Raw genomic sequence first — 14634 nt, forward strand, 5'->3', positions numbered from 1 at the left:
TCTGTGGTGTTATTTATTCTGTCTTTTTCCAGACTGTATTCTGTATCTGCTGTCATCACTACAAATCCTCTGAAGACCAGAAACCGTCTGGAACGGCGCACTCGTCTCCAGGAAGGAGCCCTCGGGGCACATCTGAGACTAACAGTTAATGAACCCTTAGTCAGCCCTGTCTGCTCACCGATCCGACGCCGTGTGAGCCGTCACGCCGCCTGTCTTTGCCTTATCTCGCTGTACGCAGCCACTCAAAGACAATAGAATCACGCAGAGCGGCTCCATGAACAGAGACCTGCTTTTGTGGTTTGGTATAAAAAAAAGTCGCAAATTTGATGGATCCTTCATTGTGTCCTCTCCTAAGTGAGTGTGTGTTGCAACTGTGAATGCTTTGTATGCAAGGTGGGTCAGGCTGCTATTTCCTGCCGAGTGGGAGAGATTTCCATGCCGTTGATATCTGCACAAATGCATCAAGCTGTCTCCACCCTATCATGGGAGAAAAACTCCCACCAACAACAAAAAAAAACCCCGCTCTCAGACTGCATTCGTTGAAATCCCCCGAGGAGGAAAAAGTGAGCAGGAAGAAAAAAAAGAGCCCACTCTCTCCCACCAATACTTCCTGGAGCCCGGGACAGTCCTGGATGTGCACGGGTCTCCCCGACAACTGAGCTTTGTCTAGACAGAAACCAATGCTCCACTCAGCGGATAGGAATTCAGTAAACCCACAGGCCCTCATTCTCACACCACCTTTAGCCTGCCTCTCTCACATGGCACCAAACAACCAAGTCACAGCTCTCATTGTTACAATAATCCAGCATTTACACTCTGACTAAATGCACCACCCTGCAGCCATTCATGAAAATAACAGAAATTGGTGCATTTTGCTAAACAAAGTATGTTCTGTGCATGAGAATCAGACGTTTTTTTTTACTTCTAACTATGTGAGAATGCAAGAAGAACAGGCTTCTACTGCAACACACGCTGATCACGTTCTACTTGCTTCCCATCAAGCTTCAAAACCAGTAATATGGGAAGCAAACGGAAGGGCACGGCGCACTGAATGACATGTCAATCCAAGACGCCAACAAGTTATTTTGACACGGCCCACATTGCATAAGTATAAACACCAACAGCTCTTCCTCCCCAGCCTTGCAGTTACACATAAAGCTGACGCTGTCATGCCATTCCTCCAAGGTTACTACCACCAAGTCCTCTCACCTTTTCTCCACTTCCACACACTCACTTGCCTCACTAACAAACACACACAAACACACATGCGTCATTTTACACGCACGCTATGGTTTCTTTGTGTTCATTCTATTATTAATTTTGTCTCGAGGGAAGGTTTCTTCAGCATGGTGCTACTGACTGACTATTGGGTGTAAAGCTTTCCTACATATTCTAGTACTTTTATATTGAAATAATTTCTTCTGCAGCACCCCTACAACACTGTCGTCCATTAGGACATTCAGTGACAAGCATGGACTTAATTTAACAGGCAAAAAAAGCTGCAGAATAAAACATTACTTTTAAAGCAGGGCTGTTGCAAGAATTTTACAAATACTGACGTCACAAGTGTGACACTCTGTTATGCAATTCAAGATGCATAGACTACATGACAAAACTGGGCAAATTTCAATCATAGATAATAACAGATGAGGCCGATGGAAGCAAGTGACAGCTGCCCTCTCACATATGTTATGTCATGCTTTGAGTTAACTCATTTCTGGCAAATAACATTTCATTTTTTTAACTGGGTTTTTGAAACACTGATGGAATGGTACACAATTAAAGCTGTAGTGGGTAGAAATGGAGCAAATATGATTTAAAAAAAGTTATTTATATAAAGCGGTCACTATTTCCTGACAGTAGTGCATGGGACAGGAAATCGGAAAACAAAACATCATGTGCCTCTGTGTCCTCCGGTGTTCTCCGGTGCTCCTAATGGCATCTGCAAGATTTCACAGACCGGAGGAAAACAACTAATCAGAGCCGAGCTGGAGCCTGGCATCTCTGAGCAGCTGTCAATCACTCGCAAACTCCTATCAAACAGTTCATGTTTGATCAGCGCTGCCTAGTTTGACCGTTTGATCGGAGTTTGCGAGTGATTGACAGCTGCCTCTGTCGAATAAACAGCCAATATGAACGCTCTCTCTCTAAAATGACCTGTGATTGGCCAAAGTCCCCCATCAAGGGCTAGATTTTTTAAAGCCTGAAAACAGAGCCATGAGGCGGTGCAGAAGTCTAGTTTTTTCTCAGAACACTTGAATTACAATATGCTGAAAGGTTATTATGGATTTTTGCCCAATGGTGCCAAAACCATTCTGCCTACCGCAGGATTAAAGGTGCTAAATACGGGATTGGGAGCATTTCCATTGCCTCTAAACAGCTCTCAAAACAGCGATAGCTTGCAGCTAATGGTGCTAACAGTGAAAACAATGCTGAAAGTGCTGACAGAGCTAACGGAGTTTACCTGAGGGGGAACCAGAGGGTGGGCGCTACACTTCTGCGACGACGCCTTCCGTCGGGACGGCGTTATCAGCTGTAACCGCCGTATGAGAGCAGTGCAGCTAGCCAGTGGGGCACGCTCACATGCACAAACATGCAATGTCAACAAAGCGAGGAGAAGCTCTAATTACAACACACACAGAGATTGCAACTTCATTCTCTGCTCAGGTAGACATTACTCCTCTATATCTTTACATAGACAATAGTTGTTTGCTGCTATATTAATGCTTTCTATATCAAATTTATCACCTTTAACAGTAAAGTAACTGCAGGATCTTTGCCTAAATCTGAGTGGTTATTGCCTTTTTCTTCTACCCTTCTTGCTCGAAGAATACTTAAGTGGGAAAATATAAACCGTGCAACATTTGGCTTGTGCATCAGTGAATGAATGAACTTCTTGACTTCTACTTGGGAAACTCAGGCATACCACAAGGGGCATTCCAGTTTCACACAACCAGCAGTCGGTTATATTTAGATAAGTCGGATGCATGCAAGACTCGAATGTAGTAAACATGCACTAAATGGATTTCAAAAAGTATTTACCACTGCAAAAGGTTACATGACAGATTATTTGAAGCATGCAAATACTGACTACATGGACAGATTAAGAGACTGAATAGATGGGAAATGAAAGTGGTCTTGTGGTTTGTTAGAGAGGCTAATCAGCACACTGAGAGAAGGTGGTGGTAGGTGATAGGGAGTCTTCTTCACTGATGCCACCTGACTCTTTATCATGACGAACAAAAGACAGAGTAAGGGGAGGGCTGGGAAAAAAAACACCGCCTCCTGACCTCTGTAACAGGAATGAACACCCCCCCTCTGTCTTCTCCTTCCTGTGAACTTTGGAGCACCCCAAAGCTGAGTGAGCACTAAACTGCACATAATGAGCAGCCATGGGAGAGGCAGAGGAGGGAGCTTTGGACGTAAGAGCCACTGGGGGGTGGGCAGCGTGTCCAAAGTGTCCTTTTAGGGAGGCTCCACAAGTGGCTGACATCTCCCTGTCTGGGAGCCACTTGATTGTAAGCCTGCAGTCTTGACGCATTAGTAATCTGTCCTTTGGACCTATACACGTTATTGCCAGAGAGTCTGCATACACAATGAGATTTGGGGCAATGAAACAGGTGTTATTAACTGAGAAAGAATCCCAAGCATCCACCTCGCCCAGCTCGGCACAAGGGTCACTGTAGACAAAGTTCACATTTCTAGAGAGCTAAGCACACGGGAAAGTTTCACGTGTTCTCCTGCTGAATGCAATCATTTGTTTCAGGATGATATTTGGAAAATGCATGCATTTCACAATTGCTGGTATGAACTTTTTAGGGCCTGTATTTTGCTGGAAACGCACACTCAACTGGTCTGAATAACAGTTGTAATCCTATATTACTGGAAGTTATTTGTGTACCAAAAAAGAACTGAAAGTAAATGTAACATGGGTCAATGGAGGGTCTACATTTCTAAATAACACCTTGAGTATATAGTCAGCCAATGCTGAAGTGCCTTAAACTTGATTTCTCTCTAATAGCCAGCCGGAGGCGACTCCTCTGGTTGCAAAAAGAAGTGAGATTGTTTAGAAGTCTTTGAGAAAATGAGCCTACTTCTCATTTGATTAATTACCTCAGTAAACATTGTAAACATGAGTCTATGGTCTCAATCGCTAGTTTCAAGTCTTCTTCAATACAGCATGATGTTCATTTAGTAAATTATGGTCCCATTTAGAGTCAAACAGACCATAAAGCAGGGGATGCTTTAGGGCGTGACTACCTTGTGATTGAGAGGTCGCTACCACGGCGTTGTCTAGCCTGGGAGTTGTCCGTGTTTTCGTTTTAGAACTGTAACCCTTTCACAGTGTGTTTTCAGTTGTTAATTGTAACATTTTGGTCACGTAAAAATGTCTTATTCAGCATTAAGTTGTACTTATCTCCACCCTCTCATGTCACTTCTGGTTGCAAAAAAACAAGATGGTGACGGCCGAAATGCCAAACTCAAGGCTTCAAAACAGCAGTCCACAAACCAATGGGTGACATCACGGTGACTACGTCCACTTCTTATATACAATCTATGATCCTGTCTACCTTCATACTGTCATCTGTCCAAAAAAATCACATATATTATTTTAGATAATTAATATTACAGTAGGTATATACATATAACAGTATAGGCTATTCTACATGAGTATTTTTACTTTTGCACTTTTAGCTGATAATAAGTATGTACTTTTATTGAAAGAAAAATTGGAATGCAGGTCTTTTATTTGTAATGCAGTATTACTTTTATTTAAACCTGCAATAAGAGTTTTTTAGACCACTTGTGAATAAACAAGTTGTACACAAAATACTAACATATCGTCACCTTTTAAGTTGATATCGCAAACTTGTTAGCGAACAGTTGATTATAGGCACTTCAAAGGATCTCTATACGATATTCAGAGCATTAATATAACATTACGTAAACACTGTTAGCGCTGTTAGCACCGTTAACTGCGAACCACCGGCTCAGCCGTCGCCATGTTAGCCAATAGATACGCTCTAATTTCTGTATTGAGCACCTTTAAGTGAAAGCTTTGAGTACTTCCTCGACCACTGGGGATCTACAAAGTTTCATTTTTAGGAAATAAAAGTGTTTCTGAAGCAGATGGGCAAAGATCTTACATCTTGTGGCAAAAAGAGAAGAGCCCGTCAGACTCTACATGACAACACAGTTCCTTACAAAAACTTTACTGGAGCGAGACTTTTTGGATCCAGCGACTGGATGTCTTAAAGTATCCTGGTCTTAATGAGGGTATAGTCTTTTCATGCTTTCTGTGAGTAATAATAAATAATAAAGATATTCTATCTATTTTTCTTTTTCTGTATAGGCTCCCATGTCTGCTTTGCAGCCTCTGTTGTAAAGTAGGAGTAGTTTCATTGATGATGGACATGAATTACTTGTTTCTGTGTTATATATATAGGTGAGGCCACATCCGCCTTGACTGTTTGTTTGTAAGCCCTGACAAAGACCTACAGTGGTCAAAACATGCACAGGCTTTTTAATATATTCTCTTCCTCGTTGCCAGTTGTTTTGATATTTTTTATATTTTGGAGTGCCTGAATTGCCTTCCTGTTTATCCTGCGTAGTTTTAAGCTTCAAATTGTCTTGGGGGAGGACCCCCAAATCCAATATCTCCTTGTACCTTTTATTCACTGTCGAAATTCAGAATGTGTCTCTGTATAATATGTAGGCGCATCCTGACTGGGACACTGCTGCTAAAACCTGAATGAATAGCTCACACACCTCAGCTCTGCATGCATACCTGCCTGTCTGGCTGGCTGCTGTTCCAGGCTATAGGCATCCTAAAATAGGCCTATATTATAGAGAATATAGGAAAGCACTGTAACTATTAACACAAACACACCACCATAACCCTATAATGTTCCAATTAGAGTATTATTGGAGTATTATAGGCCTACTATAGAAGATTCATAGCAATACAATCTAATTATGACTGACACAGTTTAACATGCTTAAAGAAATAATGAATTCATAGGAATAAGTAGAAAGAGATTGCTGATGGCGGCCGATACACACACCAACATGCGAGCAAGGGGAGTACCGGCACTTATTTTTTTTCCACTTCAAGCACTGCACACAACGCATTATGGTGAAGCTCTGCAAAATGTGAAAGGACCAGATGGAGAATCTGAGGGTCTTGTGAGTGTATGTTCAGTGTGCAGAGACTGATTCCCCCATTAACAGGGTGTGGCACTGTGGTACAAAAGCTATGTGTGTTTGTCCTCCTTTCTAGTGCAGCAGACACTCATGCACAAAGGCACATGTTCAGCTCACGTATGTAGGATGCTCAGTAGCACGAGTGCCAACATGTGATACTGACAGTTGTTATGACGTGGAAAAAAAGGGAACACAAATATGCATTTCTTATAAAGCCTGCATGCAACTGCCAGAATCCATGAAATCCAACCACAGGATTTCTTGCAAGACTTTAACTGTTTCCCAAGAGCCATGTTTGCGTGGCCTGACCTGCTGTGTCATTGTCTAGAGGTAAAACTCAACACCCTTTGCGGTGAGAAAGCTACCAGAACAGGGTTTGACAATGAAAGATAAACAGAACACATTTGAATACGCATTATCACATCGCAGTAAATCATTTACATGAGTGAGAACATTTGTGCCCTCATGAGGTCACAAAGACCTAGACAAGTCTGCTCCTTAAAAGGGCAGACGTGTAGTTTAATGCAGTGTTAACCTGCTTATTATCCAAAATGAGGACCTCGCCTTCCCAAACCTAAGTTTGCATTACCTCAGTCAACAATGACCTACATTATGTGACATTCAAACCTAGTCTGGTGCAGAGAGTTCAAATGATGCCTGAGATTTTTCAGTCGTGCATTATGGAGCATTATAATGCTGTATTCATTCAAAGCAGCGACCAGGATCTCACAGGGAAAGTATGTGCGGGACGGTTGCAGCGGTTTGTTTTCAGAACAGTGTAACTCCAATGGAACGCGGCTGCAATGCCGAGCAGCATACCGCCCTGTTTCGCCCCTAATGAACATCAATCAAAGGCGCATTCTTACAGTGGCACAGACCACCAAGTGTATACTCGCAAGGCAATGCAATTAAAAGCAACTTATTTCTGGACTGGAAAATATTTCCTTTGCCACTGTCTGGTGGAGGAAAATGTTTGAGAGAGAGAAAAAAAAAATCAAAGCAGGAAAGAGCCGCTTGTAGAAAAGAATCCCAGGCATGCAACCGGTGGCTGTGCAGATTTTCTGGGCAGGGTGACATCCCGGATTGCTGCGCGGTCTTCCTCTCTTAACTGCCAGACTCTTATGTTTGTTAACTGGAAGCCGACATTCCCTGGACGGCTCCCGCAGCACTGATCAGGGTGGCTGGAATTCTTGTCTGGCAGACACGTGGGCCGCGGCACAGGAGCGTCTCAAAGTGGACACGGCGGCAGATAAAGCAAGCTGTGTTTATTGTCGAGACCCTGCAGCCCTGCAGCCATGAGGGCAGAGAGCAGACATACTGTTGCTGAGCAGAACACTTTCCTTCCAAAGGCATTCTATGCATCATAGACTGTATATATATATATAGATGGACGACAAGTCTCCACTTCCTCTCATTGTAGAAAGGTGAAGCCAAAATATCACGGATACGGGAGTTGCCATCTTGAGATCTGACGTCATTTGGAGCGAGAGTCTGTGCAGTAGTGATTGTGGGGAGGGTGGGGGGCTGGAGCCACTGTATCAAGGTCATGTAGAATGACAAATAGGAACTGAGATTTAAAGTCTACAGCCATGATAAAGGCTCTGTGAGGCTGTGCTTTGGGGTAATGCTAACATGCTGATGTTTGGCCGGTATATGTTCACCATTATTGTTTAGCGTGTTATGATCCCGCATGCTAATATTTGCTAATAAGCAATAAACACAAGCTGAGTAAATTGGTAATGTTTTTAGTTTTGCAGGTCATAACTAACCGTAACCCCGGGTTCTAAAAAGTGAAGCCAATGCTGAAGTGCCTTAAACTTGCATTCTTTCTAACAGCCAGCAGGGGGCGACTCCTCTGGTTGCAAAAAGAAGTCTGATTGTATAGAAGTCTATAAGAAAATGACCCTACTCCTCACTTGATTTATTACCTCAGTAAATATTGTAAACATGAGTGATGAGCGTCTCCCTTAGAGATAGGATAAGAAGCTCAGTCATCCGTGAGGGACTCGGAGTAGAGTCCTTGCTCCTTTGCGTCGAAAGGAGCCAGTTGAGGTGGTTCGGGCATCTAGCACGGATGCCTCCTGGGCGCCTCCCTTGGGAGGTGTTCCAGGCACGACCAGCTGGGAGGAGACCACGGGGAAGACCCAGGACTAGGTGGAGAGATTATATCTCTACTCTGGCCTGGGAACGCCTCGGGATCCCCCAGTCAGAGCTGGTTAATGTGGCCCGGGAAAGGGAAGTTTGGGGTCCCCTGCTGGAGCTGTTGCCCCCGCGACCCGATCCCGGATAAGCGGTTGAAGATGGATGGATGGATGGATGGATGAGTTTATGGTCTCAAGTCTTCTTCAATACAGCATGATGTTCATTTAGTAAATGATGGTCCAATTTAGAGTCAAATAGACCATAAAGCAGGGGATGCTTTAGGCTGTGGCTACCTTGTGATTGACTACTTGCTACCATGGCATTGCCTAGTTTAAGAGTTGTCCATGTTTTCGTCTTTGAACTTGAACATTTTGGTTGCCTAAAAATGTTTTATTTCACGTTTGGTTGTACTCCACCCTCATGTGTCACTTCTTGTTTAAAAAAAAACAAGATGGCAACGGCCAAAAATCAAGACGGTGGAGGCCAAAATGCCGCACTCGAGACTTCAAAACAGCAGTCCACAAACCAATGGGTGTCGTCATGGTGACTACGTCCACTTCTTATATACAGTCTATGGTCATAACTTTGGATCATCAAAGTCAGTAGGATTCATCCTCTGGTGACTACAAACTTAATCCATCCAATAGTTGTTGAGATATTTCAGTCTGGACCAAAGTAGTGGACCGACCAGATGACATTGCCATCCCCAGAGACATGACGCTAGCATAGATAAACAACAATACATACATGTAACCCTCCTCTCAATTCCCTCCAGACACAGAGGTGAAGTCAGCACCTGGCAGGCTGTTGTGTGAAAATCCTATCCATGGAAACGGGATCTGCAGTGACCTAGTTGTTGAGTGGGCTGATAATATGTCACAAGGAGGCAACAAGGAGAGGGGGGCATGGTAATTATACATCTGAAACTGCAGTAATAATTCATTCACGCTAACGGTTTTGTGTAGGCACAATGTTGGCCGGGGTGGACTTTCCGTTTTCTTCACACGGGAAATGTTCCTGAGCTAATAAGCTACATTTTTAGTATTAATCTAAAGCATATGGTTTGCATTGTAAGAGAAAAAAAGTGGGATTCGGTGGCTGATGCAGCCCCAGCTGCACACGAGAGATACTTTCTGCGCCCTGTGGCAAAAAACTTGATGAGGCTGTTTGTCCTACTTCAAAGCCAACATGTGTCTACATTACAGCAGTGCAGATAGGGCGGCTAATCCCAAGTGGTACCCGCATACATCCAGGGCACTTGGAGGCCACCCAGTGCACACCGATCCTGGTCTGAATCCCCAGAATTAGAGGTTCACGTACATAAATATTAAGAACGTAAATCTCTGGAAATCTAAAATTTATTTTTACAAGCAACAAAGACGACACTGCAGTTCCTGAGAACAGAAGAAAGCTGCTATGCATATCGCACATGAGAACAAAAGGTCTTGAACATATTCGGTTCTGTTTCCTACAGATCAAACAGTTTTTTTTTCTTCTTCCGTTTAGTATTGAAGTGGGACATGTGCGGCATGAGGGAAACAATCAGCTTCACATGCAGACTTATGAGCTATTTCCATCCGCCGGCACACAACCAGCTGGCTCGCTGGTCATGCATGCAAGTCATCAGAACCGGCGATCAAATGAGTATTAACCACATTACTTCCTGCACAGGGAAGAGCCACTCCCGCCTCTGCCCATAGCTAACCAACATGAGTAGGAGTGTGTACAGTATATGTGTGTGATGTAGAGGGGGTGTTCAGGAAGTGGACGTAGTGCAACGGAGCAGAAGGAAGGAAGATGCCCATATATGAGCAGATGCTTGTGAAACAGGATGGAGTGCATGCCTGAAGAGGCCTAGGATCTCCCTTGGGTGCGACAATAATGCAGTAAATGTGTAAAACCTCCTCCTCCTACGCAGATAAACACACACCCTGGCACTCAAAAGAGCGAGTTGCACCTAGCCTAAACTTTCATTCAACCTGACACTTCGGTAAATATCCTATACCTGAAGCTGTTACGTGACGATCATTACGATGAGGTGTTGGGAAGATTAACGTGGTATCAGTGTTGGGTCGTTTAACAAAGAGCAGGTTTCCGTTTCTGCCAGCTGTGCAGAATAAGCCGATGGCCTGCAGCCAATTAGCAACACACCTGCACGCTGGCAAAAAAAAGAGCCTTTGTTGCAACACCTGCATATCATCTGGGTCACTCACCTTTAATCAAAAGTGACACTCATGCAATCAACCATACCTTGTTCTCCCCAAAAGCTGTCTCTGGGAAGCTACTTTTTTTTTAATTAATGTAAAATTGATTTGATGAATTATTTTACCCTGTGACTGACCTACTACTAATGATGCTACATGCTATTTTATTCAACTATTGCGTATTGATATGATTCTTCTTGCCCTTATAAAGCTACTACCACACCCAATCTCCCCCATATTCCCCCTTATGGAAAAAAGTTTTATTATACCGGTATGTGCAGAACTTCACCTGCATGAAGAACTGTATGTGTTATTAATTAACACATGTGCAGTTGTTTAAGACACCACAATGCAGTGACGAGCCATTGAGCTTTAAGCAACATGTGCTGCCACAGTTCTTCATCCAGACAAAACTGCAAAAAGGAGCAGATGTATTATACTAAACATTGTTGGGTTCTGCTCAAGAAATAGATAATTCCTGTATTCACTCTTCTGCAATGCGTTGACCAAATAGGGACAAAGAAAGAGGCTTCTGGATAATATATCAAAGTTAGCAATTTGACCAACCATTTAGCACAGCAGGCAGACTGAGCTATGATGAAGGTGGGGAATAGAGAGAATGGACTGCCTGATGCTGCCATCATGTGGAGGAAATGTATTATCACAGAACACAGGAGAGCGAGTTCATACACTTCAGTATGAGTTACATGTGTAACACAGTTGGCATCACTTTCAGGACTAATGAATACACAGTACTGTGGGTTTCCAGTTAGTCAGAGGATCAATTCTATATGCATTTAAAAGATAATTAAAAGACAGTTAATGGAACATCCAGACTAAAAACTTTGGCCATGATCGGCTCCCAGAGCACCACAATAAATAAAAATAAATAATATCTGATAACTTCCGAACAATTAATATGAATTCTATGGCGGTTAATCGTTTAAAATATTTAATCACGATTCATCGCATGATTGTCCATAGTTAATTGCTATTAATGCCAAATTAATCACACATTTTTTTATCTGTTCAAAATGTACCTTAAAGGGAGATTTGTCAAGTATTTAACACTCAACATGGGAGTGGACAAACATGCTTGCTTTATGCAAATGTATGTATATATTTATTATTGGAAATCAATTGACAACACAAAACAATGACAAATATTTTCCACAAACAGGCAACAACAGCTGTCAGTGTGTCAGTGTGCTAACTTGACTATGACTTGCCCCAAACTGCATGTGATTATCATAAAGTGGCTATGACTGTAAAAGGGAGACTTGTGGGTACCATAGAACCCATTTTCATTCTCTCACTGTATCTAGAGGTTAGAGGTCAAGGGACCCCTTTGAAAATTTTGAAGTCTGGAGCGTTATTAAGCCTCCTTCACAACAAGCTAGTATGATGTTCGGTACAATGGATTCCTTAGGTTTTCCAGTTTCATATGATACCAGTATCTTCAGTCTAACTTTAAAACTGAGCCGGCTACCGCTGACAGAACGATTGCATTGATGCATTGAAGAAATTAGTGGCGTTCAAATTAATTTTATCTTTGACAGCCCTAATTAATTCTAAATGTCTGTAATAAAGCATCCATGTTCATCTAAAGCAACTTCCATGCTACAGCTCCGGCATTGAATCCAAGTAAAAACATAGATTCTGTAGTACAGAATCTACAAATAGAGACAACTAGCAATACAAAAATGTTCAGAGCAACAGTCCTTATAATGAATTCATATTAAAAGGGTACTGCAGCAATTTAGTTGCCTTACAGTAACTTTCAATTACAGTGGAAACCGCATTACGTGTGTCCGGGTCAAATTGATAATGATATCATGAAGCGGATGATTATTATAACCAAATTTTTGTTGTTGTGCATCATTTCTCCTGCAGATTACCATCTAATTGACATTTGTATATTTATGACATGAATACAAAGTACACACAGCATCAGCCTCAGGTATCCAGCCGGAAAGCAGACGGTCAGCAAGGCAAAGTATCAAGGGAGTAAAGTAAAAAAATAAAATTAAAAAAAATCAATTAACGTTAGTCTAACATAGTTTTAAAATGTTTTTTTCATATGTTCTCATGTATGAAAAGACCCAAAATGAACACTGTAAGCGGACTACTTGATCACTATAAGCGAATTATTTAAACAGCTTTTGTATAGGAATGATTCTGTCCCAAGCTTTTTGATCCATATAAGCAGTTTCCATGGTAATTGCTATTTCTTTCATTTCATTATGGTGGGTTGGTCTCAGCCTCAATCTATGATGTATCCTTATCTGAAGTGAGGGTCTAAGGACGGACAGTGTCGTATGATGTACAGATCGTAAAGCCCCTTGAGGCATATTTGTGATATTGAGCTATATAGATCGACTTGGCTTGACAAGTACTGAAAACAGTCATTTTCATCTAATACAACAGATTTGTCTTTTAGAATAAGAGAAGAAACTTGTTGGTGGTTTATTTGTTGCCAGTATGACTTAGAAAATTGCCAGAAATGTAAAAATGTAAAAGCTAATAAGCTTGCTGCCATTTGAAACAACACTGTAAACTCTGTTTTTAGCAGCAGAGGGCAGCACCCTGCAGGCAGTTAATGCAGTCAGACTGGAGATATGAATGACTTGTGGGGACTGGGGCTGATTAATAATGGATAGAGTGGTGAAGCAATGTTTGTAACCTGATCCTTCTCTCAATTAAAGTAAAGGCTGGGGATGCTGGTGACAACCGTTGACTCACATGGGAGCCAGTCTACTGACGGAGGCACTGACCTGTGTGGGAAAAGACCTCAAGGAGCACGTATCAGGGTCCCAGTCTGTGTGACTGACCAGCATCAACCTGGAAAGGAAAGAAACGAAAATGTTGAAATTACTAACCAGCCATGAATAACCAGGGCAAACAACCGTGAGAGCATGAGCCCCCCCTCACTGTGATGAATGCCAGTCTGCTGACACCAGCTTCCTCGTCATTTAGAGAAAATGTTGAGCACTTGCATGCCAAATCTGCTGTGGGTGAAGGTACGCTTGCCTCTGCTCCATTTGCATTCATTACCACATTCCAGTGAAACCAGTTAAGGGCCAGTCCTTTGGTCTGTGTCTCCGTACACTTTCTGTAACAACAAGTGGAGGCAGGGTTTGGTGGTGTGAACTGGAGAGAAGACAGTTTTTTTTTACTTGCTTTCAGCAGTCGCCTTTCTTCATCATTTAAAGGCTTAATTCATCATACAGTCTTGCACTTCCCCTGCAAAGATGAGTTCTTAAAAAAATAAATCAATGACTTTCTCGACCTCAGGGTCAGGAAGCCTTTAGAGGTTGCTTGATATGCCAACTGGCAATGCTTTCTACTGTATGTTCGTATTTATTAAAGGAGCAATAATTAATCTTTGGCCACTTGGGGGCAGCAGAACGAGCTATAAACATAACATTGACATATTTTTAAAGTTGTTACAGTAAACTTGTTAACAAACAGCCTATTTACACTTCCAGCAGAAACAGAGCAACATTAGCATCATTTGGAGTCGTGTTTCTGGCAAATGTAAGTCTAATATTCACTCTCCTGTTAGCTCTGTTTTGGTCTCCACCAACTCCTGAGGGGAATAGTGTATATATCTCTTTAGCTGCTAAATGCTCCATATGTTCACCAGTTAGTTGCTAACTTTGTCTGCCATTGCAATCTGCAACCACACCACCAGATGCCACTAAATCCTACACACTGGTCCTTTAATATCAAGAACAGTTGCTGTGAAAGCCATGCTGGTCAGCAACTTACTGGCTGAATGAACAAGGTGTTTAAGTCATTTCTGTACATTTTAAAGAAACGGTAGTCTGCCGGACAAGGACAGAGAAGAGCTCTAGTTACAGTTTTATCTTTACTGCAAACAAAAACTATGCCACGTCTGAATTATTTCAATCTTAAGCAAAGCTGTGTATATGAAGAGGACTGTAAGGGGGGACAAGCAGCTTATTGTTGTGCAAATTAAATTATTTTTCAATCTTATATATATCTTATATTACATAGAAAAATATTACCAGAATAAACTAAGAGAAACTGTTGATCTGCTAAACCAACACTGAGAGGTCTG

General features: G+C 42.2%; 1 protein-coding gene across 3 annotated transcripts in view; it reads right to left on the reverse strand.

Annotated features, from left to right (window-relative positions):
* The window catches only part of si:dkey-44g17.6 (guanine nucleotide-binding protein G(I)/G(S)/G(O) subunit gamma-12), a 35782-nt gene that overhangs the window by 15598 nt on the left and 5550 nt on the right, over positions 1–14634 (reverse strand). For 2 of the 3 annotated variants that reach the window (XR_005206858.1, XM_037769216.1), the window contains exon 2: positions 13325–13391. The gene's annotated coding sequence lies outside the window, so the exon portion shown is untranslated. Of the gene's footprint in view, positions 1–13324; positions 13392–13481; positions 13663–14634 lie in introns of all 3 variants that reach the window. The other variant, XM_037769217.1, reaches the window with a different exon arrangement.

Source organism: Sebastes umbrosus, chromosome 5, assembly GCF_015220745.1.
Source record: "Sebastes umbrosus isolate fSebUmb1 chromosome 5, fSebUmb1.pri, whole genome shotgun sequence".
Classification (NCBI taxonomy): domain Eukaryota; kingdom Metazoa; phylum Chordata; class Actinopteri; order Perciformes; family Sebastidae; genus Sebastes; species Sebastes umbrosus.